At 46.5% G+C, this 27090-nt stretch overlaps 1 protein-coding gene across 4 annotated transcripts in view; it reads right to left on the bottom strand.

Annotated features, from left to right (window-relative positions):
* The window catches only part of ADAP2 (ArfGAP with dual PH domains 2), a 130766-nt gene that overhangs the window by 87150 nt on the left and 16526 nt on the right, over positions 1–27090 (bottom strand). The gene's annotated exons all lie outside the window — the stretch shown is intronic.

Here is a 27090-nt window from a genome sequence, read left to right as displayed (position 1 = left end):
TATGTGGAACAGGGACCGCTAAGCACAGGCGACGTAAAATATGGGCATTTTCACGTAATTGATACCATGAAATGCCAACCCTAACACAGATATGCCTTTTAGGTAGCTTATATCTTATGGGTGCTAAAGAATATATGGACTGGTGATCACTGTCAGCAGCACCGTATAGCCACTTTTGATTGGCTGATTCCTTATTGACCTATAAGCTAATAGTTTATTAGCGTTACGACTAGATAATTTTATATGTTCACTGCTGTCTGTTCACATTACTCAACGTGGCAGCACAGAAAGTGTAATGGTTAGCATTACTGCCTCACAGCAATGAGGTCATGCGTTTGATTCTCACCATAGCCCTAACTGTGTGGAGTTTGTATATTCTCCCCGTGCTTGTGTGGGTTTCCTCTGGGTACTCCGGTTTCCTCCCACAATCCAAAAAATATACTGGTAGGTTCATTGACTCCCAACAAAAAAAAATTAACCCTAGTGTGTGTGTGTGTGTGTGTGTGTGTGTGTGTGTGTGTGTGTGTGTGTGTGTGTGTGTGTGTGTGTGTGTGTGTGTGTGTGTGTGTGTGTGTGTGTGTGTGTGTTAGGTAATATAGATTGTAAGCTTCACTGGGGCAGGGACTGATGTGAATGGCCAAATATTCTCTGTAAAGCGCTGCAGAATATGTGTGCGCTATATAAATAACTAGTAATAATAATAACAACAACAACAACTGATGTTTTCATTTGGACTACTGCAAGGATGAATATTCTCATTTGATTGTAAAAGGGGAATACAGGTTGAGTATCCCTTATCCAAAATGCTTGGGACCAGAAGTATTTTGGATATGGGATTTTTCCGTATTTTGGAATAATTGCATACCATAATGAGAAATCATGGCGATGGGACCCAAGTCTAAGCACACAAATCATTTATGTTTCATATACACCTTATACACACAGCCTGAAGGTCATTTAATACAATATTTTTAATAACTTTGTGTATTAAACAAAGTTTGTGTACATTGATCCATCAGAAAACAAAGGTTTCAATATCTCACTAAAAAAAATCTGTATTTCGGAATATTTGGATATGGGATACTCAACCTGTGTAACACATTTGTATTTCATTTATTTTACTTTGTGTTTGTATTAAATTACATTTTATATGAACAATGTGACTTTTCAGATTTATTTATAAGTTTCAAGACACTTATTCTCTCTTATGGATATGACAATACAACCCATTATTATATTGTGTATGAAGAGAGAAAGCATTTAGCATTCCCTACTAATACTGCCAAGATGCCTCTCTATGGGTCTATGTACTAAGCCTTGGGTGGAGATAAAGTTGACGGAGATAAAGTACTAGCCAATCAGCTCCTAACTGTCATTATTCAATCCTAGCCTGTGACATGGCAGCCAGGAGCTGATTGGCTGGTACTCCTTCCACTTTATCTCCATCCAAGGCATAGTACATAGACCCCATTATCCTTTACTAGAAATGTATCAGAGCAGAATACTGAAACCCCAAACTCTCAGGAGATGGGATGTGTATCGGTCCACCTTCCATCCCAAATCAGTGCATTTACCATAACCCTTTATACCTGATGTTAATGCCAGTAGCAGCTGCTGAGAAATGGCTGATGAGTGGAGGAAAAGGACTCCTAAGTTTTGTTGAATCAAATATTCATGTTGTTGGGGTAAATATACTAAAGCTTCTAAAACAGAGAATTGGTGATGTTGCCCATAGCAACCAATCAGATGCTGTCTATCATTTTCTAAACGGCAATAGAAAAATAATAGACCGCATCTGATTGGTTGCTATGTGCAACATCACCAATTCTCTGTTTCAGAAGTTTTTGTAAATTTACCCCATTTACTAATCATTTTATTAATCATTTGGAGAAAAATTTCACAATAGGACATACGTGACAAAAACATAATGTTAGAAAACAAATACTTTGAAAGCTTATTCTGGGCCTGATGGTTTACGTACATCCCCAATGGTGGGGCGCCTGCGCAGGACCTTTCTGCACATGTGCAGAACGAGTCCTGTGTCCGTGCATGCAGTGCCCCCAAGCCGCAGCCTAAATCGCAGGCTGCCTGTGTTTGGGGGCGGGGGTGAGCGGAGCTGGCCAGCATTAACGAAAATGGGGGAGTGTCACTGCCTTTTCCTGGGAGTGGAGAGGCCATTGTCTGCGGCTTTGGATGCAGATTTCCTGGCACCAGCAGCGTGAACCGCCCGCCATCCTGCATAACCTGAGGGTTACTAAGATGGACGATGTTCACACAAATGATGCGAGGCTGCGTCTTCAGACGCAGTAAAAGATCACACAAGCATGCAGGAGGCATCTACTTACACAAGACATCTGCTGCTTTGACATATTTTCGTTAAGCAGTAAACCTTGTGAACTTCCAGAATTGTTTAGGAAATGATGTGCACATTTAGTTTTTGTGTAAAAGAATGATGATCAATGTGTTGCTCTCCTGTCAAATAATTCCTAATTTACAGAAACATGCAGTGCTTTTTTATGGTAATCAAGGATACCAGGAATTTCTTTCACCATCATTTCAACTCTCCTACCTGGAATTAGTATCACCACAATGCTCCAGCACAGGCTACTTTATAGACAAGGGACACACTCCAGTAGCTCCAGGGGAGTTTGGGTGAACACTGTTACCTATATTCATAGAAATTGTAGGCGCTAATAAGATTATTGAAAATTCAAGTGAAAGCATTGTCTGTGACCAGCAAAGCCTGCTTACAACACCTTGGAAATCACACAACCAGGAATTACTGTCATAAACCGCAATTCTGTGGCAAAGTGCGTCATTACCCCATTACGATGTCTAGATGGGATTTTTGTAATGTATGCAATAATGCAACATATGAGTGTTCTCTATATCGTCCATAATCAGCAGTTTCTTCCTGTGCTAATAGCATCCCTTTTATACGTATCTCATTTGCACAACGGGCAAAAGTCTATTTCAGTACATAATAGGAAGCTGAGCAGGTGACCACAATATGAGCAACTTTTATACACTGACCCTTGCTTTTATCTAGAGAAAGATGTCTGACACTGAATTATGTATTATTGTAGAGACAGAAAGCTATGTACACAATCCTCAGTCAGCTAGAGATATTGCCATTTTCCAAGAGCAGGTGAAAGAGTCCAGTTCTAAATACAGGTTGAGTATCCCATATCCAAATATTCCGAAATACGGAATATTCCGAAATACGGACTTTTTTGAGTGAGAGTGAGATAGTGAAATCTTTGTTTTCTGTGGCTCAATGTACTCAAACTTTGTTTAATACACAAAGTTATTAAAAATATTGTATTAAATGACCTTCAGGCTGTGTGTATAAGGTGTATATGAAACATAAATGAATTGTGTATATGTACACACACATTGTTTAATGCACAAAGTTATTAAAAATATTGGCTAAAATTACCATCAGGCTGTGTGTATAAGGTGTATATGTAACATAAATGCATTCTGTGCTTAGATTTAGGTCCCATCGCCATGATATCTCATTATGGTATGCAATTATTCCAAAATACGGAAAAATCCAACATCCAAAATACCTCTGGTCCCAAGCATTTTGGATATGGGATACTCAACCTGTATAAAGTACTTGGGGCCTGATTCAGAGAGATGGTTGGTAATGCAACAGCTGCTCTCTCATTAGCTGTTGCATATGGTAATCTTAGCCTCCCCTTTGTGCTCTGCTGAGCGATGGAGAGTACGAGCACTGACATGTCCACTTCCAGGCTCCATGCTCTGTGCAGTTGTGATGGAAACTGTAAACACTCCAACATCAGCGCACCATCGGTCGCACCATCAACATTTGTGGTAGCCAAGGTCTACTCTAGCTGCTCTCCTTAAATCCAAATAAACATGGCCTCTGAAGCAGTGGATTTGCGCTTGGGAACGCAGCATTATTATCCCTTTTACCCTTGTGATATGGGCCTCTAGTAAGTGAAATTCTATCCTCTTGTATAACCTTATCACACGCATAATCCAATGCAGACATAGGGGGTCATTCAGACCTGATCGCACGCTAGATTTTTTCACTGCGCTACGAGCAGGTCAGAACTGCGCATGCGTATGCACCGCAATGCGCAGGCGCATCGTACAGGTGCAAAGCGGATCATTGCTGTGTGATGGATTTTACTAAGAATCCATTCGCACAGCCGATCGCAAGGAGATTGACAGGAAGAGGGCGTTTGTGGGTGTCAACTGACCGTTTTCTGGGAGTGTTTGGAAAAACGCAGGCGTGTCCAAGCGTTTGCAGGGCGGGTGTCTGACGTCAGTTCCGGGACCTGACAGGATGAAGTGATCGCAGCGGCTGAGTAAGTTCTGGGCAACTCAGAAACTGCACTAAAAACTTTTTTGTACCGCTCGGCTGCACATGTGTTCGCACACTTGCAAAGCAAAAATACACTCCCCTATAGGTGGCGACTATCTGATTGCAGCGCTGCAAAAAATAGCTAGCGAGCGATCAGGTCTGAATGACCCCCGTAATCTCTACTTACAACCTTTGTCAGTTTCTTGGTCCTTAACCTACCAATCTAAGCTCTTTCAGTGTTCGTTTCTCTGAATCCATTTTCTCTTCGCTACCTCTATCAGTTGGAGTACTGCAAGGCTCAGTCTTAGATCCTCTGCTTTTCTCAATCACTACCACATCTTTTGGCAAACTAATCAGCTCTTTCTGATTTCAGTATTATCTGTACGCGGATGAAACTCAAATCTACCTATTCTCAGATTTGTCACATCTGTGTTGCGTCATGTCACTGAATGCGTTTCTGCCATTTCATCTTGGATGACATCTCTTCACCTCAAACTTAATATTTCCAAAACAGAATTCATTATATTTCCACAAGCCAATAGTAGGTACCAACCTGATATCTCTATCACTGTTGAGAACTCAACAATCAACCCTACCCCACAAGCTCGCTGCCTAGGTGTCATTCTTGACTCTGAACTGTCCTTTGTTCCCCACAGTCTCAAAATCACGATACATATATCCAAGAAACATATCTAAAATATGACCATATCTTACACAAGACACAGCAAAAACTCTAATCCATGCTCTCATTATCTCCCGCATTGAGTATTTAAATAGTCTCTTTACTGCTCTTCCCAAAACTAGGCTCTCACCACTACAATCCAATCTGAATGCAGCTGCAAGTCTGATTTTCCTCGCTAGACATGTATTGTCTGCGGATCCATTCTGTCAGTCTCTTTATTGGTTAATGGTATTCTACCGTAGTCAATATAAAATACCTTTACTTACTGCACCAACATACATCTCTTTACTCATCTCAGAATATCTCCTCTTATCTGCACAAAGGGCCTTATTGAGACTTGAATGCAGAAGTAAAGGCTGCAGAGGGTCTGCTCACGTGCAGTGGCTGCAGTTTGCGTGCACATTCCTTCACCATGCGATCGCATCCCAGAAGGATGCAATCAAATGACTGAGAGGTGACGGGTGTCCGGGGCGGCGACGCGGCATTGGAGGGGAAAGTAGGAGAGGCAGGCGTTTCATGCCATTTTTTGGGGGGCCTGATGACGTCACCTGTGTTTCCTGCAAGTGTAAACATGGTGCCGGACCGCCCACATACGCAACTATGCTGCACAGGCAGGGGTCTACCTATATTCAATGCGGTCGAAACTGAACTGCAACTGCATCGAGGGGCAGAGCCACAAATGATGGGCAGCCTTGCCCTGTGCTGGACGGCCTCCCGCATGTGAGTAGTATGGTCGCAGACCAACTTTGAATTACCCCCAAGATCTGAGTCTCTCATCCACGCTTATCACTTGCTCCCACTCAAAATTACAGAACTTTATCCGGGCTGTACCCACTCTGTCGAATGCCCTCCCATGCACAATAAGACTCACCTATAGGGCAGTATTCTAAAGGATTCCCTCGGGGCTATCCAATTAGCCTCATAAACCGCACTTATTGGGGATTATGCTTCGGCAGGCATGCAAAACAGAATCCCCAATAACCATCCCCAGGAGACTCGTTATCAGATGGCAACACATGGGTCCGAGATGTTATCATGGATCCCATGTGTTACTGGACGATAGCGGGTGATTTACTGCATGGTAAAAACGGGCTGTAATTGGATAGCCCAATAGCTTAATCAGGCTAAAAAGCTCATTATTTCCGAGTGGTAAATAACTGCACCTAGTAGGATACCACCCTAGTCTCCAAACCTTCAAGTGTTCCCTGAATACTCACCTCTTCAGACACGCTTATCAAATTCCGGACCCTCCCTAATTACATCCCCTCTATACAGGCCCCACAAAACCTCATATATTTTGTCTTTCTTCACTTTCACTCCCTTCTGACCCTTGGCCAACATTGCTGGGTGACCATTAATACAGCCCATTAAGAACCTTTGCAATTTGGTTGGCCATTATGCAATAAATAGTATATACCCTTGTGTATCTATGCCTATTTCCCTATAGATTGTAAGCTTGTGAGCAGGGGCTTCCTACCTTTATGTCTGGCTGTTTTTACACAGTTTTGTTCTATTACTGTTGTTCCAATTGTAAAGTGCAATGGAATATGCTGCGCTATATAAGAAACTGTTAATAATAATAATAATAATGTCTTGATATAATGCTATTACGACAAGGACGTACAAGTTGATCATAAGGAATATTATTGATAAGAGACAAATAATGTAGGTCAAGAAAATGTAACTGAAGACCCCAAAACTGTGTTGTAAATTTGATATACAGTAGTGTTAGGGGTTTATCTACGAAGTATTGGGTTGTACAACCTGGCGCTTCTGATCGTGTTAATGGGTGATATTTAAAAAGGCAATGCTTTTTCTAGACGTGTTTTGCTAGCAGAATTATTGCCTTTCAAATTTTCGATCATAAACATGATCAGAAGAGCTGGGTTTTGCAACTCAACTTATTTATAAATAAACCCCTTAGAGTAAAAAGAAACACCGAATTCATCAAATGCCTTTTGATCGGCACTTACGCAAGGGTGGCTTATTCAATAAATAAGGTAATCAATAGTATGGCCATGGTAATTTTTTTCCACATACTCCCAATACTTGTCTAACTATTTTATGCAACGGTACACCAAGGCATCTATCCCGGTATCCGTTTGGACGGTCGACTATGTTATGCTCGACAGTCTTTAGGTCGACCACTATTGGTAGTAAGCTGTGCCGAGCGCAGCGGTAGCGGAGCGAGGCACCTTGCAAGGGGACTCGGTACACTACTTGGGGTTCCTGGTCATGTTACGGAAAAAAATTACACCAAAAACAGTTAAAAAATCCATGTCGACCATTTTCATGTGTCGACCATGTCAATGTCGCCCAATAGTGGTCGATCTATTGACTGTCGACCTTAAAATGGTCGACCATTCATACCGGAACAATCTATCCCGGCATACAAGTAATCAGTGTCAAGTGCCTTAAGGCAGGACATGACGGCTTGCTGAACTTCACTGTCGGTGAACTGAGATGTTCATTTCGTCAGCAATATCACTAACTTGAATGCTCCTGAATCAAACCTTCAATTCGGCACATATTGTCATCTGTGGTGGACGTGCTTAGCCGGATCGCTGCTCATCTTGAACATCTGTCCTGCAGTTATCAAATGCAGTGCACCAAACCCAAACCTATTTCCATGACATGATGTTATTGCCGTACACCTGGATAAGTTGGTGAACTGCTGCCCTTTAGAAGCAGAAATCTGATCACACTGCGCACCTCAATATTTGAATATGTTTCCGCCAGCCCTGCCATCTCCCAACTTATGTTGGGACAGTATGACTGACATGAGGCACAGTCTAATGGCCATGAGGGGAGGCAGTGGTCTACATGCTCTGACCTGGTGGGAAATTAGACTGAAATGAGAACATTCCACACAATATATATATCTTGAGTAGACCCTAGACCGTTCCTTTTCTGCACATATATCATCTGTTTGTTCTGGCACCTGGAAGAATATCTAAACGAACACCTGGAGTGCCCACCTTTATCTTCTTTATATATATATATATATATATATATATACAGTCCTAGAACATGTTGGATATGTAGGAGCCACAGGAGTCCCTATTGTCATACTAACCCAATGTTTGCCAGTCTGCATGGCACCCCTTTTCTTCCCAACTTCTGTCCTCTATGCTCTACTTTGTGATTTATATTTCTTGTCTACCTGAGCATTTTGTAAAGTTAATATCCTGCTTTTGCATGTTATTCATGATCTGTCTTTTACTGATTTCATTATGGTGTACACTGATTCAACACACTCTAGAATCAATAAAAAACATTTACAAAAAAAACAATGAGGGGCACACTGGTAAAAAGCAAGGGAGCGAGTAGTCCCTGTCACTTTACAAAAAGGTATATTTTTTCAGACATTAAGGGGATAATTCAGAGTTCATCGCAGCAGCAAATATTTTAGCAGTTGGGCAAAACCACGTGCACTGCAGGTGTGGCAGGTATAACATTTGCAGAGAGAGTTAGATTTGGGTGGGGTATTTTGTTTCTGTGCAGAATAAATAATGCCTGCTTTATTTTTACAGTGCAATTTAGATTTCTCTTACGTCCTAGGGGATACTGGGAATCCATTTAGTCCCTAATCTGGGTACTTAGTCTGCGACCCGGCTAAGCTTGGCATTAGCGGTAAGGGCGTTGTGTGCTGGCTGCATACTTTCTCTGTGTCTCCCTGGAAGGGCTCTTTGTGGGTTAATAGTGCATTTAACATTTTCCTGAGTGTGTTTGCTGTCACTGTTACAGTATGTCAGGCAAAGAGTGTGTTTTATGTAACGCACAGTGGCCCTCATTCCGAGTTGTTCGCTCGATGCCGATTTTCTCTATATTGCGATTAGTCGCTTACTGCGCATGCGCATGGTTCGCAGAGCGCATGCGCTTAGTTATTTTACTCAAAAGTTAGGTATTTTACTCACGACATTACGAGGATTTTTCATCGTTCTGGTGATCGGAGTGTGATTGACAGGAAGTGGGTGTTTCTGGGCGGAAACTGGGCGTTTTATGGGTGTGTGTGAAAAAACGCTGCCGTTTCTGGGGAAAACGCGGGAGTGGCTGGAAAACGGGGGAGTGTCTGGGCGAACGCTGGGTGTGTTTGTGACGTCAAACCAGGAACGAAACTGACTGAACTGATCGTAGTGGCAGAGTAAGTCTAAGAGCTACTCAGAAACTGCTAAGAAATTTCTATTCGCAATTTTGCAAATCTTTCGTTCGCAATTCTGCTAAGCTAAGATACACTCCCAGAGGGCGGCGGCTTAGCATGTGCAATGCTGCTAAAAGCAGCTAGTGAGCGAACAACTCGGAATGAGGGCCAGTGTTCCTCTTCTCCAGGGTGTTCACTAGTGTGTACTCAGTGTAGTGTCTCTTCCCAGGCTAGCGGGGCAGAGCCAGCATGGCTGGACTCCATTAGGGGAATGATTTCCAATATTTCTACTAAATTGTCCTGCAATGAGAAAGAGACGCAATACTTAAGACAATCTATGACCGAGTTTATGAAAACCCAGTACCCAAACCAGCGTATCAGTCCCCTACCATTTGACCGCAAAAACGTACTTTGGCCCATATCCTGCAGTCAGACACTGATGATGAAGGGTCAGACGTGGAGGAGGGGGAAGTGGACTCAGCGGTGGGAAAGGCTACTCTGCCACAGGGAATAGAGGCTCTCAAAGAGGCTATCAGAGAAGTTCTGCATATCCCTGATAAGGTGATAGAGGAGAGTGAGGAATCTTATTTTAATATAAAAAAGAAATCCTCAGCCACTTTTCCGGTGTCAAAGGAACTAAATACCCTGTTTGAAGAACCGAGGGTTAATCCTGATTTCAAATCCCTAAAAGGTTGCTATCATCTTTTCCTTTTCCTCCTGAGGATAGGAAAAAATGGGAAAATCCACCGATAGTGGATGCATCAGTATCCAGGCCGTCACAAAAAATTGTATTGCCTGTCCCAGGTGCAGCCTCCCTGAAAGACACGGCTGATCGTAAGACCACACTCAAATCCTTGTATACAGCTGCAGGGGTGGCCCAGAGACACACTATAGCATGTGGGTGGATTACTAAAGCCATTGCCAAATGGTCAGGTAACATAATTGAGAAATTAGATACCTTGCCTCAAGGGGAGATTATTTTACTCCTGCAACAGGACTCTGCAAACTTTATGGTGGAAGCCATAAAAGAGATAGGCTTGCTTAATGCACGCACCACTCATATAGCAGTGTCGGCACGCAGGAGCTTATGGCTACGCCAGTGGACTACTGATGCGGACTCCAGGAAATGCGTGGAAGGCCTACCATTCACAGGAGAGGCCTTATTTGGAGATGAACTAGACAAATGGATCTCTAAAGCTACTGCGGGTAAGTCCACATATCTTCCTTCTGCAGCTCCCCCAGCCAGGAAGGCTTACTCAGGTCCCAATTTATAGTCCTTTTGGACTGCCAAGTTTATGGGCAAGGCCAGAGGTTCTTTTACCGCCGCCAGAGGTGCTAGAGGTAAACCACGCAAACCAGCAACTGCCGTTTCTCAAGAACAGAGCTCAAGCTCTGCTTTCTCAAAATCGTCAGCATGATTGTGGGCCGCGATGCCTAGAACACTGGCAGGTGAGAGCCCAACTAAAATTGTTCAGTCACATCTGGACAAGTTCATGCCAGGATCCCTGGGTCATAGATCTTATTTCCTAGGGCAACAGACTGAGGAGGTGGGAGTTCCAGGAGATCCCACCTCGCAGATTCTTCAAATCAGGCTTATCAGCTTCACAAGAGGTAGGTATAACTTTATAGGATGCCATTCAAAAACTGGTACAGACTCAGGTCATTGTTTCGGTTCCACCTCATCTACTAAACAAGGGGTATTATTCCAACTTGTTTGTAGTACTGAAACCGGACAGTTCGGTAAAAATAAGATTTTACTTACCGGTAAATCTATTTCTCGTAGTCCGTAGTTGATGCTGGGGACTCCGTAAGGACCATGGGGAATAGACGGGCTCCGCAGGAGACAGGGCACTTTAAGAAAGAATTAGGATACTGGTGTGCACTGGCTCCTCCCTCTATGTCCCTCCTCCAGACCTCAGTTAAGGAAACTGTGCCCGGAAGAGCTGACAGTACAAGGAAAGGATTTTGGAATCCAGGGCAAGACTCATACCAGCCACACCAATCACACCGTATAACTCGTGATAAACTTACCCAGTTAACAGTATGAACAACAACAGAGCATCAGATAACCCTGATGCAACCATAACATAACCCTTATTTAAGCAATAACTATATACAAGTATTGCAGAAGAAGTCCGCACTTGGGACGGGCGCCCAGCATCCACTACGGACTACGAGAAATAGATTTACCGGTAAGTAAAATCTTATTTTCTCTAACGTCCTAGTGGATGCTGGGGACTCCGTAAGGACCATGGGGATTATACCAAAGCTCCCAAACGGGCGGGAGAGTGCGGATGACTCTGCAGCACCGAATGAGCAAACACAAGGTCCTCCTCAGCCAGGGTATCAAACTTGTAGAACTTTGCAAAAGTGTTTGAACCTGACCAAGTAACCGCTCGGCAAAGCTGTAATGCCGAGACCCCTCGGGCAGCCGCCCAAGAAGAGCCCACCTTCCTTGTGGAGTGGGCTTCTACTGATTTTGGAAGCGGCAATCCAGCTGCAGAATGAGCCTGCTGAATCGTGTTACAGATCCAGCGAGCAATAGTTTGCTTTGAAGCAGGAGCACCCAGCTTGTTGGATGCATACAGGATAAACAGCGACTGAGTTTTCCTGACTCTAGCCGTTCTGGCTACATAAATCTTCAAAGCCCTGACTACATCCAGTAACTCGGAATCCTCCAAGTCACGAGTAGCCACAGGCACCACAATAGGTTGGTTCATATGAAAAGATGACACCACTTTTGGCAGAAATTGCGGACGAGTCCGCAATTCTGCCCTGTCCATATGGAAAACCAGATAGGGGCTTTTATATGACAAAGCCGCCAATTCTGACACACGCCTAGCCGAAGCCAAGGCTAATAGCATGACCACCTTCCACGTGAGATATTTTAACTCCACGGTTTTAAGTGGCTCAAACCAGTGTGATTTCAGGAAACTCAACACCACGTTAAGATCCCAAGGTGCCACTGGAGGCACAAATGGGGGCTGAATATGCAGTACTCCCTTTACAAACGTCTGAACTTCAGGAAGAGAAGCCAGTTCTTTTTGAAAGAAAATGGATAGGGCCGAAATCTGGACCTTAATGGACCCCAATTTCAGGCCCAAAGTCACTCCCGACCGTAGGAAGTGAAGGAAACGGCCCAGCTGGAATTCCTCCGTAGGGGCATTCCTGGCCTCACACCAAGCAACATATTTTCGCCATATACGGTGATAATGTTTAGCCGTCACGTCCTTCCTAGCCTTCATCAGCGTAGGAATAACCTCATCCGGAATGCCTTTTTCTGCTAGGATCCGGCGTTCAACCGCCATGCCGTCAAACGCAGCCGCGGTAAGTCTTGGAACAGACAGGGCCCCTGTTATAACAGATCCTGTCTTAGAGGTAGAGGCCATGGGTCCTCTGTGAGCATTTCTTGTAGCTCTGGATACCAAGTCCTTCTTGGCCAATCCGGAACAATGAGTATTGTTCTCACTCCTCTTTTTCTTATGATTCTCAGCACCTTGGGTATGAGAGGAAGAGGAGGAAACACATAAACCGACTGGAACACCCACGGTGTCACTAGTGCGTCTACAGCTATCGCCTGAGGGTCTCTTGACCTGGCGCAATACTTCTGTAGCTTTTTGTTGAGGCGGGATGCCATCATGTTCACCTGTGGCAGTTCCCATCGCCTTGCAATCTGCGTGAAGACTTCTTGATGAAGTCCCCACTCTCCCGGGTGGAGGTCGTGTCTGCTGAGGAAGTCTGCTTCCCAGTTGTCCACTCCCGGAATGAACACTGCTGACAGTGCTCGTACATGATTCTCCGCCCATCGAAGAATTCTGGTGGCTTCCGCCATCGCCACCCTGCTCCTTGTGCCGCCTTGGCGGTTTACATGAGCCACTGCGGTGATGTTGCCTGATTGAATCAGCACCGATTGGTTGTGAAGCAGGGTCTCCGCTTGACTTAGGGCGTTGTATATGGCCCTTAGTTCCAGGATATTGATGTGAAGGCAAGTCTCCTGACTTGACCACAGACCCTGGAAATGTCTTCCCTGTGTGACTGCCCTCCACCCTCGGAGGCTTGCATCCGTGGTCACCAGGACCCAGTCCTGAATGCCGAATCTGCGGCCCTCAAGAAGGTGAGCACTCTGCAGCCACCACAGAAGAGACACCCTGGCCCTGGGGGATAGGGTGATCAGCCGATGCATCTGTAGATGCGATCCGGACCACTTGTCCAACAGATCCCATTGAAAGGTCCTCGCATGGAACCTGCCGAAGGGAATGGCCTCGTATGACGCCACCATCTTTCCCAGGACTCGCGTGCAGTGATGCACCGACACCTGTTTTGGTTTTAAGAGGTCTCTGACCAGTGTCATGAGTTCCTGAGCCTTCTCCGTCGGGAGAAAAACCTTCTTCTGGTCTGTGTCCAGAATCATGCCCAGGAAGGGCAGACGCGTCGTAGGAATCAGCTGCGACTTTGGAATATTCAGAATCCAGCCGTGCTGTTGTAACACTTCCCGAGAGCGTGCTACGCTGATCAGCAACTGCTCGCTGGACCTCGCCTTTATGAGGAGATCGTCCAAGTATGGGATAATTGTGACTCCCTGCTTTCGCAGAAGCACCATCATTTCTGCCATTACCTTGGTAAATAATCTCGGTGCCGTGGACAGACCAAACGGCAACGTCTGGAATTGGTAATGACAATCCTGTACCACAAATCTGAGGTACTCCTGATGAGGTGGATAAATGGGGACATGAAGGTAAGCATCCTTTATGTCCAGAGACACCATAAAATCCCCTTCCTCCAGACTTGCGATGACCGCTCTGAGCGATTCCATCTTGAACTTGAACCTTTTCAGGTATATGTTCAGGGATTTTAAATTCAATATGGGTCTGACCGAACCGTCCGGTTTCGGTACCACAAACATTGTCGAATAGTAACCCCTTCCCTGTTGAAGGAGGGGAACCTTTACCACCACCTGCTGGAGATACAATTTTTGAATTGCTGCTAACACTATTTCCCTCTCTATGGGGGAAGCTGGCAGGGCCGATTTGAGGTAACGGTGAGGGGGCATCACTTCGAATTCCAGCTTGTATCCCTGAGACACAATCTCTATAGCCCAGGGATCCACCTGTGAGTGAACCCACTTGTGGATGAAATTTCGGAGACGCGCACCCAGCGTCATGCGGCGGATTTAGAGGAAGCCGGGGAGGACTTCTGTTCCTGGGAACTAGCTGTATTGTGCAGCTTCTTTCCTCTACCCCTGCCTCTGGCAAGAAAGGACGCACCTCGGACTTTCTTGCCTCTATGTGATCGAAAGGACTGCATTTGGTAATACGGTGCTCTCTTAGGTTGTGAGGGAATATATGGCAAAAAATTTGACTTTTCAGCCGTAGCTGTGGAGACCAGGTCCGAGAGACCGTCCCCAAACAACTCCTCACCCCTGTAAGGTAAAACCTCCATGTGCCTTTTTGAGTCGGCATCGCCTGTCCATTGCCGAGTCCACAGGACCCTTCTGGCGGAAATCGACATTGCATTTATTCTAGAGCCCAGTAGGCTAATGTCTCTTTGGGCATCTCTCATATATAGGACAGCGTCTTTTATATGCCCCAGGGTCAGTACTATAGTATCCTTGTCCAATGTATCAAGTTCCTCAGATAAGGTATCTGTCCATGCTGCTACAGCACTACACATCCAGGCCGACGCAATCGCCGGCCTTAGTAGGGTACCTGAATGTGTATAAATGGACTTCAGGATACCCTACTGCTTTCTATCCGCAGCATCTTTTAGGGTGGCCGTATCCTGTGACGGCAGGGCTACCCTCTTGGATAAGCGTGTTAAAGCTTTGTCTACCCTAGGGGAGGATTCCCCTAAATGGAGATTCCCAAGCCTTTTCACATAACTCATTTAACTCATGTGAAGGGGGAAAGGTCACCTCTTGCCTTTTCTCCCCATACATATAAACCCTCTTGTCAGGGACTGGGGCTTCCTCTGTGATGTGTAACACATCTTTCATTGCTATAATCATGTAGTGGATGGCTTTAGCCATTTTAGGCTGCAACTTTGCATCATCGCCATCGACCCTGGAGTCAGAATCCGTGTCGATATCTGTGTCAACAACTTGGGATAGTGGGCGCTTCTGAGACCCCGACGGCCTCTGCGCTGTAGGATCAGGCATGGGTTGAGACCCTGACTGTCCCAAGGCTTCAGCTTTATCCAACCTTTTATGCAAGGAATTAACATTATCATTTAAGACCTTCCACATATCCATCCAATTGGGTGTCGGCGGCGACCCCACATTCATTTGTACCCGCTCTGTTTCCACATAGCCTTCCTCGTCAAACATGCCGACACAAGCGTACCGACACACCACACACACAGGGGATGCTCTATTTGTGGAGAGACAGAGAGAGAGTATGCCAGCACACACCCCAGCGCTATATTACCCAGGAGTCACACAGTAACTTAGTGTTAACCCAGTAGCTGCTGTATAACTGTTTTTGCGCCAAATTTATGTGCCCTCCCTCTCTTTTTACCCTCTTTCTACCGTGATTCTGCAGGGGAGAGCCTGGGGAGCGTCCTCTGAGTGGAGTTGTGGAGAGAAAATGGCGCTGGTGAGTGCTGAGGAAGAAGCCCCGCCCCCTCAGCTGCGGGCTTTCCTGTGTTTTGTGTAAAAATAATGGCGGGGGCTCATGCATATATACAGTGCCCAACTGTATATATGCTGCTTTTGCCAAGAGGTACCTAATTGCTGCCCAGGGCGCCCCCCCCCCCCTGCACCCTACAGTGACCGGAGTGTGTGGGTTAAGTGTGGGAGCAATGGCGCACAGCTGCAGTGCTGTGCAGAGGCAGAACTCTAGGAGGCAACGGAGTCATCTGCCGCCGGGCTCCTGCTCTGAAGGGGGGCACCTCTCCTCTCATTCTGTGACATCATTCAATTAAGTTAATTGATAGCTGTCGCTGTCTTTTCAGTGGCCGACTTCCTCACTGGTCCCTGCACCTTATAAATCACACCCTCTTTATTATACTGAATATACACATTTTACAGGTATCACACCCAGGATTAGAAACCACAACCTATTACACTGGAAGCAGACACCTTGCTGATGAAGCTGTTTGCTCCTGTATAGGAAATATGAGAATTTTAACTATATGAAGATACTTCTCTGACAATTACACATAACTTCATATAGTTTTAATTCTCATGCTTCCTCTACAGGAGCAAATAGCTCCATCAGTAAAGTGTCTGCTGTCAGTGTAACAGGTCATAGGTAATTTAGGAAATAGGAGGGCACCAATATTCATCTTGCCTCCGGGCAACTGTGATGAACTTACGCCACTGGTGCTGTGCGCTACCTCATATGAAGACTGGAGTCTTCTGCCGCCGATTTCGAAGTCTTCTTGCTTCTCACGCCAGCTTCTGTCTTCTGGCTCTGCGAGGGGGGCGTCGGCGCGGCTCCGGGATCGGACGACCAAGGGTGCGTTCCTGTGTACGATCCCTCTGGAGCGAATGGTGTCCAGTAGCCTAAGAAGCAGGACCTATCTTCTAGTGAGTAGGGCTGCTTCTCTCCCCTCAGTCCCACGTAGCAGAGAGTCTGTTGCCAGCAGATCTCTCTGAAAAAGAAAAATCCTAACAAAATACTTTTTTTTTTAGCAAGCTCAGGAGAGCTCACTAAGGTGCACCCAGCTCGTCCGGGCACAGATTCAAACTGAGGTCTGGAGGAGGGACATAGAGGGAGGAGCCAGTGCACACCAGTATCCTAATTATTTCTTAAAGTGCCCTGTCTCCTGCGGAGCCCGTCTATTCCCCATGGTCCTTACGGAGTCCCCAGCATCCACTAGGACGTTAGAGAAACTGATTTTGAACCTCAAGTCGTTGAACCCGTACTTACGAGTGTTCAAATTCAAGATGGAGTCTCTGAGAGCTGTGATCTCAGGACTGGAGGAGGGGGAATTCCTAGTGTCTCTGGATATCAAGGATGCGTACTTTCACAATCCGATCTGGCCGCCTCATCAGGCTTATCTACGGTTTGCATTGCAGGACTGTCACTACCAGTTCCAGGCCCTGCCATTTGGTCTCTTCACGGCACATAGGGTGTTCACCAAAGTGATGGCAGAAATTATGGCCCTCATTCCGAGTTGATCGGTCGCAAGGCGAATTTAGCAGAGTTACACACGCTAAGCCGCCGCCTACTGGGAGTGAATCTTAGCTTCTTAAAATTGCGACCGATGTATTCGCAATATTGCGATTACTAACTACTTAGCAGTTTCAGAGTAGCTTCAGACTTACTCTGCCTGTGCGATCAGTTCAGTGCTTGTCGTTCCTGGTTGACGTCACAAACACACCCAGCGTTCGCCCAGGCACTCCCACCGTTTCTCCGGCCACTCCTGCGTTTTTTCCGGAAACGGTAGCGTTTTCAGCCACACGCCCCTGAAACGCCGTGTTTCCGCCCAGTAACACCCATTTCCTGTCAATCACATTACGATCGCCGGAGCGATGAAAAAGCCGTGAGTAAAATTACTTTCTACATAGCAAAGTTACTTGGCGCAGTCGCAGTGCGAACATTGCGCATGCGTACTAAGCGGATTTTCATTGCGATGCGATGAAAAATACCGAGCGAACAACTCGGAATGAGGGCCCATGTTTCTACTCCGCAAACAGGGAGTGAACATAATTCCGTACCTGGACGTTCTTCTGATAAAGGCACCATCCAGGGAGCGGTTTTTGGACAGCACTGGCCTCTCAACCAGACTACTCCTGGATCACGGGTGAATTCTGAACTTATCAAAATCTCACCTGGAACCGACGCAGATGCTTCCTTTCCTGGGAATGATACTGGACACAGAGTCTCAGAGAGTGTTCCTTCCCTTGGAGAAGGCTATGGTAATCCAGTAGATGGTTCGGGCTGTCCTGAAGCCAACCCGGATCTCGGTGCATCTGTGCATTCGCCTTCTGGGGAAAATTGTGGCCTCTAACGAGGCGCTTCAGTACAGAAGGTTTCATGCAAGGCCCTTCCAGCTAGATCTATTGCACAAATGGTCCGGATTGCATCTACACATGCACCAGAGGATCCGTCTGTTACCAAGAGCCAGGATCTCCCTTCTGTGGTGGCTACAGACTTCTCACCTCGTCGAGGGTCGCAAGTTCGGGATTCAGAATTGGATTCTGCTAACCACAGAGGTAAGCTTGGGGACCAGTCACCCAGGGGGTAAAGTTTCAAGGAAGATGGTTAAGTCGGGAAGTCGTCCTTCCAATAAACATCCTGGAACTCAGTGCTATCTACAACGCCCTTCTGCCGGCCTCATCTCTACTAAAGAGAATAAAATAAGATTTTACTCACCGGTAAATCTATTTCTCGTAGTCCGTAGTGGATGCTGGGAACTCCGTAAGGACCATGGGGATAGCGGCTCCGCAGGAGACTGGGCACAACTAAAGAAAGCTTTAGGACTACCTGGTGTGCACTGGCTCCTCCCACTATGACCCTCCTCCAGACCTCAGTTAGGATACTGTGCCCGGAAGAGCTGACACAATAAGGAAGGATTTTGAATCCCGGGTAAGACTCATACCAGCCACACCAATCACACCGTATAACTCGTGATACTATACCCAGTTAACAGTATGAAACATAACTGAGCCTCTCAACAGATGGCTCATAACAATAACCCTTTAGTTAGGCAATAACTATATACAAGTATTGCAGACAATCCGCACTTGGGATGGGCGCCCAGCATCCACTACGGACTACGAGAAATAGATTTATCGGTGAGTAAAATCTTATTTTCTCTGACGTCCTAGTGGATGCTGGGAACTCCGTAAGGACCATGGGGATTATACCAAAGCTCCCAAACGGGCGGGAGAGTGCGGATGACTCTGCAGCACCGAATGAGAGAACTCAAGGTCCTCCTCAGCCAGGGTATCAAATTTGTAGAATTTTGCAAACGTGTTTGACCCTGACCAAGTAGCAGATCGGCAAAGTTGTAAAGCCGAGACCCCTCTGGCAGCCGCCCAAGAAGAGCCCACCTTCCTCGTGGAATGGGCTTCTACAGATTTAGGATGCGGCAGTCCAGCCGCAGAATGCGCAAGCTGAATTGTGCTACAAATCCAGCGAGCAATCGTCTGCTTTGAAGCAGGAGCACCCAGCTTGTTGGGTGCATACAGGATAAATAGCGAGTCAGTTTTCCTGACTCCAGCCGTCCTGGAAACCTTCAATTTTCAAGGCCCTGACTACGTCCAGTAACTTGGAATCCTCCAAGTCCCTAGTAGCCGCAGGCACTACAATAGGTTGGTTCAAGTGAAACGCTGATACCACCTTAGGGAGAAACTGGGGACGAGTCCTCAATTTTGCCCTATCCATATGGAAAATCAGATAAGGGCTTTTACATGACAAAGCCGCTAATTTTGACACATGCCTGGCCGAAGCCAAGGCCAAAAGCATGACCACTTTCCTCGTGAGATATTTTAGATCCGCGGTTTTAAGTGGCTCGAAACAATGTGACTTTAGGAAACTCAACAACACGTTGAGATCCCAAGGTGCCACTGGAGACACAAAAAGAGGCTGAATATGCAGCACTCCCTTAACAAAAGTCTGAACTTCAGGCAGTGACGCCAGTTATTTTTGGAAGAAAATGTACAGAGCCGAAATCTGGACCTTAATGGAAGCCAATTTTAGGCCCATAGTCACTCCTGACTGTAGGAAGTGCAGAAATCGACCCAGTTGAAATTCTTCTGTTGGGGCCTATCTGGCCTCACACCAAGCAACATATTTTCGCCATATGCGGTGATAATGTTTTGCGGTCACATCTTTCCTAGCCTTAATCAGCGTACGAATGACTTCCTCCGGAATGCCTTTTTCCTTTAGGATCCGGTGTTCAACCGCCATGCCGTCAAACGCAGCCGTGGTAAGTCTTGGAACAGACAGGGCCCCTGCTGCAGCAGGTCCTGTCTGAGCGGCAGAGGCCATGGGTCCTCTGAGATAATTTCTTGAAGTTCTGGGTACCAAGCTCTTCTTGGCCAATCCGTAACCACGAGTATAGTTCTTACTCCTCTCCTTCTTATTATTCTCAGTACCTGGGGTATGAGAGGCAGAGGAGGGAACATATACACCGACTGGTACACCCACGGTGTTACCAGAGCGTCCACAGCTATCGCCTGAAGGTCCCTTGACCTGGCGCAATATCTTTTTAGCTTTTTGTTGAGGCGGGACGCCATCATGTCCACCTGTGGCCTTTCCCAATGGTGTACAATCATTTGGAAAACTTCTGGATGAAGTTCCCACTCTCCCGGGTGGAGGTCGTGTATGCTAAGAAAATCTGCTTCCCAGTCGTCCACTCCGGGAATGAACACTGCTGACAGTGCTAACACATGATTTTCCGCCCATCGGAGAATCCTTGTGGCTTCTGCCATCACCATCATGCTTCTTGTGCCGCCCTGTTGGTTTACATGGGCGACCGCAGTGATGTTGTCTGACTGAATCAGTACCGGCTGGTTTCGAAGCAGAGGTCTTGCTTGACTTAGGGCATTGTAAATGGCCCTCAGTTCCAGAATGTTTATGTGTAGGGAAATCTCCTGATTTGACCATAGTCCCTGGAAGTTTTTTCCCTGTGTGACTGTCCCCCAGCCTCGAAGGCTGGCATCCGTGGTCACCAGAACCCAGTCCTGTATGCCGAATCTGCGGCCCTCTCGAAGATGAGCACCCTGCAGTCACCACGGCAGAGATACCCTGGTCCTTGGAGACAGGGTTATCAGCCGATGCATCTGAAGATGCGATCCGGACCACTTGTCCAACAGGTCCCACTGAAAAGCTCTTGCATGGAACCTGCCGAATGGCATTGCTTCGTAGGAAGCTACCATTTTTTCCAGGACTCGCGTGCAGTGATGCACCGACACCTGTTTTGGTTTCAGGAGGCCTCTGACTAGAGATGACAGCTCCTCGGCTTTCTCCTCCGGGAGAAACACTGTTTTGTGGTCTGTGTCCAGAACCATCCCCAGGAACAGTAGACGTGTCGTAGGAACCAGCTGTGCTGTTGTAGCACTTCCCGAGATAGTGCTACCCCGACCAATAACTGCTCCTTGGACCTCGCCTTTATCAGGAGATCGTCCAAGTACGGGATAATTAAATACTCCCTTTTTTCAAAGGAGTATCATTATTTCGGCCATTACCTTGGTAAATACTCTCGGTGCCGTGGACAGACCGAACGGCAACGTCTGGAATTGGTAATGACAAACCTGTACCACAAAACTGAGGTACTCCTGGTGAGGATGGTAAATGGGGACATGCAGGTAAGCATCCTTGATGCCCAGAGATACCATGTAATCTCCCTCGTCCAGGCTTGCAATAACCGCCCTGAGCGATTTCATTTTTAACTTGAACCTTCGTATATAAGTGTTCAAGGATTTCAATGTTAGAATGGGTTACATCGAACCGTCTGGTTTCGGTACCACAACATTGTGGAATAGTAACCCCGGCCTTGTTGAAGGAGGGGTACCTTGATTTTCACCTGCTGGAAGTACAGCTTGCTGATCTGAGGTAACGGCGAGAGGGAGTCGCCTCGAACTCCAGCTTGTATCCCTGTGATACTACATGCAGAACCCAGGGATCCACCTGTGAGCGAGCCCACTGGACGCTGAAGTTCTCGAGACGCGCCCCCACCGCACCTGGCTACACCTGTGGAGCCCCCGCGTCATGCGGTGGACTCAGAGGAAGCGGGGGAAGAATTTTGATCCTGGGAACTGGCTGACTGGTGCAGCTTTTTCCCTCTTCCCTTGTCTCTGTGCAGAAAGGAAGCGCCTTTGACCCGCTTGCTTTTCTGAAGCCGAAAGGACTGTACCTGATAATACAGTGCTTTCTTAGGCTGTGAGGAAACCCGAGGTAAAAAAATTTCTTCCCAGCTGTTGCTGTGGATACGAGGTCCCAGAGACCATCCCCAAACAATTCCTCACCCTTATAAGGCAGAATCTCTATGTGCCTTTTAAAGTCAGCATCACCTGTCCAGTGCCGGGTCTCTAATACCCTCCTGGCAGAATGGACATTGCATTAATTCTGGATGCCAGCCGGCAAAATATCCCTCTGTGCATCCCTCATATATAAGACGACGTCTTTAATATGCTTTTATGTTAGCAAAATAGTATCCCTGTCTGACAGGGTTACAGACCACGCTGCAGCAGCACTATCCATGCTGAGGCAATTGCAGGTCTCAGACTAGTACCTGAGTGTGAAAATACAGACTTCAGGATAGCCTCCTGCTTTTTATCAACAGGTACCTTCAAAGTGGCCGTATCCTAAGACGGCAGTGCCACCTTTTTTGACAAACGTGTGAGCGCCTTATCCACCCTAGGGGATATCTCCCAGCGTAACCTATCCTCTGGCGGGGAAGGGTACGCCATACGTAACTTTTTAGAAATTACCAGTTTCTTATCGGGGGAACCCACGCTTTTTTACACACTTCATTCACTCATCTGATGGGGGAACAAAACACTGCCTGCTTTTTCTCCCCAAACATAAAACCCTTTTTTAGTGGTACTTGGGTTAATTTCAGAAATGTGTAACACATCTTTTATTGCCGGGATCATGCAATGGATGTTCCTAGTGGATTGTGTATATGTCTCAACCTCGTCGACACTGGAGTCAGACTCCGTGTCGACATATGTGTCTGCCATCTGAGGGAGCGGGCGTATTCGAGCCCCTGATGGCCTTTGAGACGCCTGGGCAGGCGCGGGCTGAGAAGCCGGCTGTCCCACAGCTGTTACGTCATCCAGCCTTTTATGTAAGGAGTTGACACTGTCGGTTAATACCTTCCACCTATCCATCCACTCTGGTGTCGGCCCCACAGAGGGCGACATCACATTTATCGGCATCTGCTCCGCCTCCACATAAGCCTCCTCATCAAACATGTCGACACAGCCGTACCGACACACCGCACACACACAGGGAATGCTCTGACTGAGGACAGGACCCCACAAAGCCCTTTGGGGAGACAGAGAGAGAGTATGCCAGCACACACCAGAGCGCTATATAATGTAGGGATTAACACTATAACTGAGTGAATTTTCCCCAATAGCTGCTTGTATAAACAATATTGCGCCTAAATTTAGTGCCCCCCCTCTCTTTTTAACCCTTTGAGCCTGAAAACTACAGGGGAGAGCCTGGGGAGCTGTCTTCCAGCTGCACTGTGAAGAGAAAATGGCGCCAGTGTGCTGAGGGAGATAGCTCCGCCCCTTTTTCGCTGACTTTTCTCCCGCTTTTTTATGGATTCTGGCAGGGGTATTTATCACATATATAGCCTCTGGGGCTATATATTGTGATGATTTTGCCAGGCAAGGTGTTTATATTGCTGCTCAGGGCGCCCCCCCCCCCCCCCCCCCAGCGCCCTGCACCCATCAGTGACCGGAGTGTGAGGTGTGCATGAGGAGCAATGGCGCACCGCTGCAGTGCTGTGCGCTACCTTGGTGAAGACTGAAGTCTTCTGCCGCCGATTTTCCTGAACACTTCTTGCTTCTGGCTCTGTAAGGGGGCCGGCGGCGCGGCTCCGGGACCGAACATCAATGGCCGGTTCCATGCGGTCGATCCCTCTGGAGCTAATGGTGTCCAGTAGCCTAAGAAGCCCAAGCTACCACCAGTTAGGTAGGTTCGCTTCTTCTTCCCTTAGTCCCTCGCTGCAGTGAGTCTGTTGCCAGCAGATCTCACTGTAAAATAAAAAAACCTAAAATATACTTTCTCTCTAGGAGCTCAGGAGAGCCCCTAGTGTGCATCCAGCTCAGCCGGGCACAAGATTCTAACTGAGGTCTGGAGGAGGGTCATAGTGGGAGGAGCCAGTGCACACCAGGTAGTCCTAAAGCTTTCTTTAGTTGTGCCCAGTCTCCTGCGGAGCCGCTATCCCCATGGTCCTTACGGAGTTCCCAGCATCCACTAGGACGTCAGAGAAAAAGGGAAAAGGTTCAAGCAATCCCCATTGCTCCGGACTGGCCTCGAAGGGCCTGGTACGCGGATCTTCTCGAGATGCTGCTTGAAGATCCGTGGCCTCTATCTCTTCGCGAGGATCTTCTGCAACAGGGCGCCTTTCATCTATGAAGACTTACTGCGGCTACATCTAATGGCATGGAAGTTGAACGGCTGATTCTAGACAGGAGAGGGATTCCTGACAAGATCATCTCAACTATGATCCAAGCCAGGAAGGGGGTAACGTCTAAACATTACCACTGTATATGGAAGAAGTATGTCTCTTGGTGTGAGAGCAAACAATTTTCTGCGGAGGAATTTCATCTGGGATGTGTCCTTCTTTTTCTGCAGTCGGGAGTGGATGTTGGCCTACGTCTGGGCTCCATAAAAGTCCAGATTTCGGCCTTGTCTGTTTTCTTTCATAAACAATTGGCTTCTCTTCCTGAGGTCCAGACGTTCTTGAAAGGTGTTCTGCGCATCCAACCTCCCTTTATGCCTCTTCCGGCACCTTGGGATCTCAATTTGGTGCTGCAGTTCCTCCAATCGGACTGGTTTGAACCGTTACAGGAGGTTGACGTAAAGTACCTTACGTGAAAGACCATCACACTGTTGGACTTGTCTTCAGCAAGACGCGTGTCGGAGCTAGGGGCGTTGTCTCACAAGAGTCCCTACTTGATTTTCCATGAGGACAGAGCTGAACTCAGGACTCATCAGCAATTTCTTCCTAAGGTTTCACATCAACCAACCTATTGTGGTTCCCACTGTTACGGACACCTCTGCTACTTCAAAGTCTTTGGATGTTGTGAGGGCTTTGAAGGTGTATGTAAAGAAAACAGCTCGTCACAGGAAATCGGACTCACTGTTCGTTCTCTATGATCCCAATAAAATTGGGTGTCCTGCTTCAAAGCAGTCCATTGCACGCTCAGGCTCACTATCCAGCATGCTTACTCCACGGCAGGCTTGCCGGTTCTAAAATCTGTACAGGCCCACTCTACTAGGTCGGTGGGTTCTTCTTGGCTGGCTGCCCGGGGTGTTTTGGCTTTACAGCTCTGCCGAGTAGCGACTTGGTCAGGTTCGAACACGTTTGCTAAGTTTTACAAGTTCAATGCTTTGGCCTCTGAGGACCTTCAGTTTGGTCATTCAGTTCTGCAGCACTCTCCCACCCGGTTTGGGAGCTTTGGTACTTCCCCATGGTACTAAATGGATTCCCAGTATCCTCTAGGACATAAGAGAAAATGGGATTTTAATTACCTACTGGCAAATCCTTTTCTCGTAGTCCGTAGGGAATACTGGGCGCCCGCCCGATGCTTCATTCTTCCTGCACTGTTACTTGGTTCAGTAATGTTGTTTGGTTCAGCTGTTGCTGTTCCCGTTTTCAAGTTTGGTTAGCATGGCTTTTCTTCTTGTTCTGTTTGTGCTGGTTCGTAATCTCACCACTTTCCTTATCTATCCTTCTCTCAAAGCATGAACACACCCCACCCAAATCTAAAGGTGCATACACACGGAGAGATATAACTGAGCGATTTTGACTATATAGTCAAAATCGCTCAGAAAGTTAGTGCATATCTCTCCATGTGTACACAGCCAGCGATAGCGATGCGCGTCCCCGCCAGGTCGCTATCGCTGCTAAAAATAGACTGTGCTGGCAAGTCAATTTTGGCTATGTCGCTGGAAAAGAAAAAGCATCTCCTTGCTTGAATGAGTTAGCCAAAATCTCTCATAGCCAAAATCGCTGGAAAAGTTAGTCAAAATCTCTGGTAAAGTTAGTCAAAATCTCCTACTGCCAGTTCAAGGGAAATCGCCCAGTCAAAATCTCTCATAGTCAAAATCTCTCCGTGTGTATGCACCTTAACTCTCTCTGCAAATGTTATATCTGCCACACCTGCAGTGCACATGGTTTTGCCCGACTGCTAACAAATTTGCTGCTGCGATCAACTCTGAATTACCCTCCAAGGTCTATGGCTGTATATACAGTATATACAGTATGTGTTATTTCATGCATTAAGAAATAATATGACCTGTTCATTAAGTGTTATTTACTGAAGGAGGTGGCACTGGAGCTATATAAGTTAACAAATGCAAAGATTCCATTATCCAGCTGGAGGCTTTGTTAAAGTATATCCTCTTCTCTCTTATAAGCAATTTCATTGTCAACTTCCTACATCCTTGTTCATTTTTCTTTTCTTTTTTTTTAAATGATGTTTTTGTTTGTGCCAGCTGTTTTATTAATGAACACTATGGAAGATATTTAGCACACATTCAACCAAATCAGAAGATATTTAGCACACATTTAACCAAATCAGTGACCAGAGATGTAGTCTGGCTGCTCATTGGAATATACTGGCATTTTTTCTGCAACATCTGACCCATGTTCTAAGTAAAAACAAAGCTGTTCTCACCAGTGACGTGCGGTGAGGTCAGTGGCTAGGGAGGCACACATGGGATGGGTCTGAGGGGTAATAATAAAGCACAGCATATAAAATGCTCAAAAGTACTCAATGTTGTCAATATGATACAAAATCTCAATCCTGGTAATATGTATTTGCAGCAATTTATAATAAGAATTTACTTACCGATAATTCTATTTCTCGGAGTCCGTAGTGGATGCTGGGGTTCCTGAAAGGACCATGGGGAATAGCGGCTCCGCAGGAGACAGGGCACAAAAAAGTAAAGCTTTACTAGGTCAGGTGGTGTGCACTGGCTCCTCCCCCTATGACCCTCCTCCAGACTCCAGTTAGGTACTGTGCCCGGACGAGCATACACAATAAGGGAGGCATTTTGAATCCCGGGTAAGACTCATACCAGCCACACCAATCACACCGTACAACTTGTGATCTAAACCCAGTTAACAGTATGACAACAGAAAGGGCCTCTTAAAGATGGCTCCTTAACAATAACCCGAATTAGTTAACAATAACTATGTACAAGTATTGCAGATAATCCGCACTTGGGATGGGCGCCCAGCATCCACTACGGACTCCGAGAAATAGAATTATCGGTAAGTAAATTCTTATTTTCT

Source organism: Pseudophryne corroboree, chromosome 3, assembly GCF_028390025.1.
Source record: "Pseudophryne corroboree isolate aPseCor3 chromosome 3, aPseCor3.hap2, whole genome shotgun sequence".
NCBI lineage: Eukaryota > Metazoa > Chordata > Amphibia > Anura > Myobatrachidae > Pseudophryne > Pseudophryne corroboree.
The sequence above is the reverse complement of the archived record's forward strand: the minus strand, read 5'-3'. Positions and strand labels throughout refer to the sequence as shown.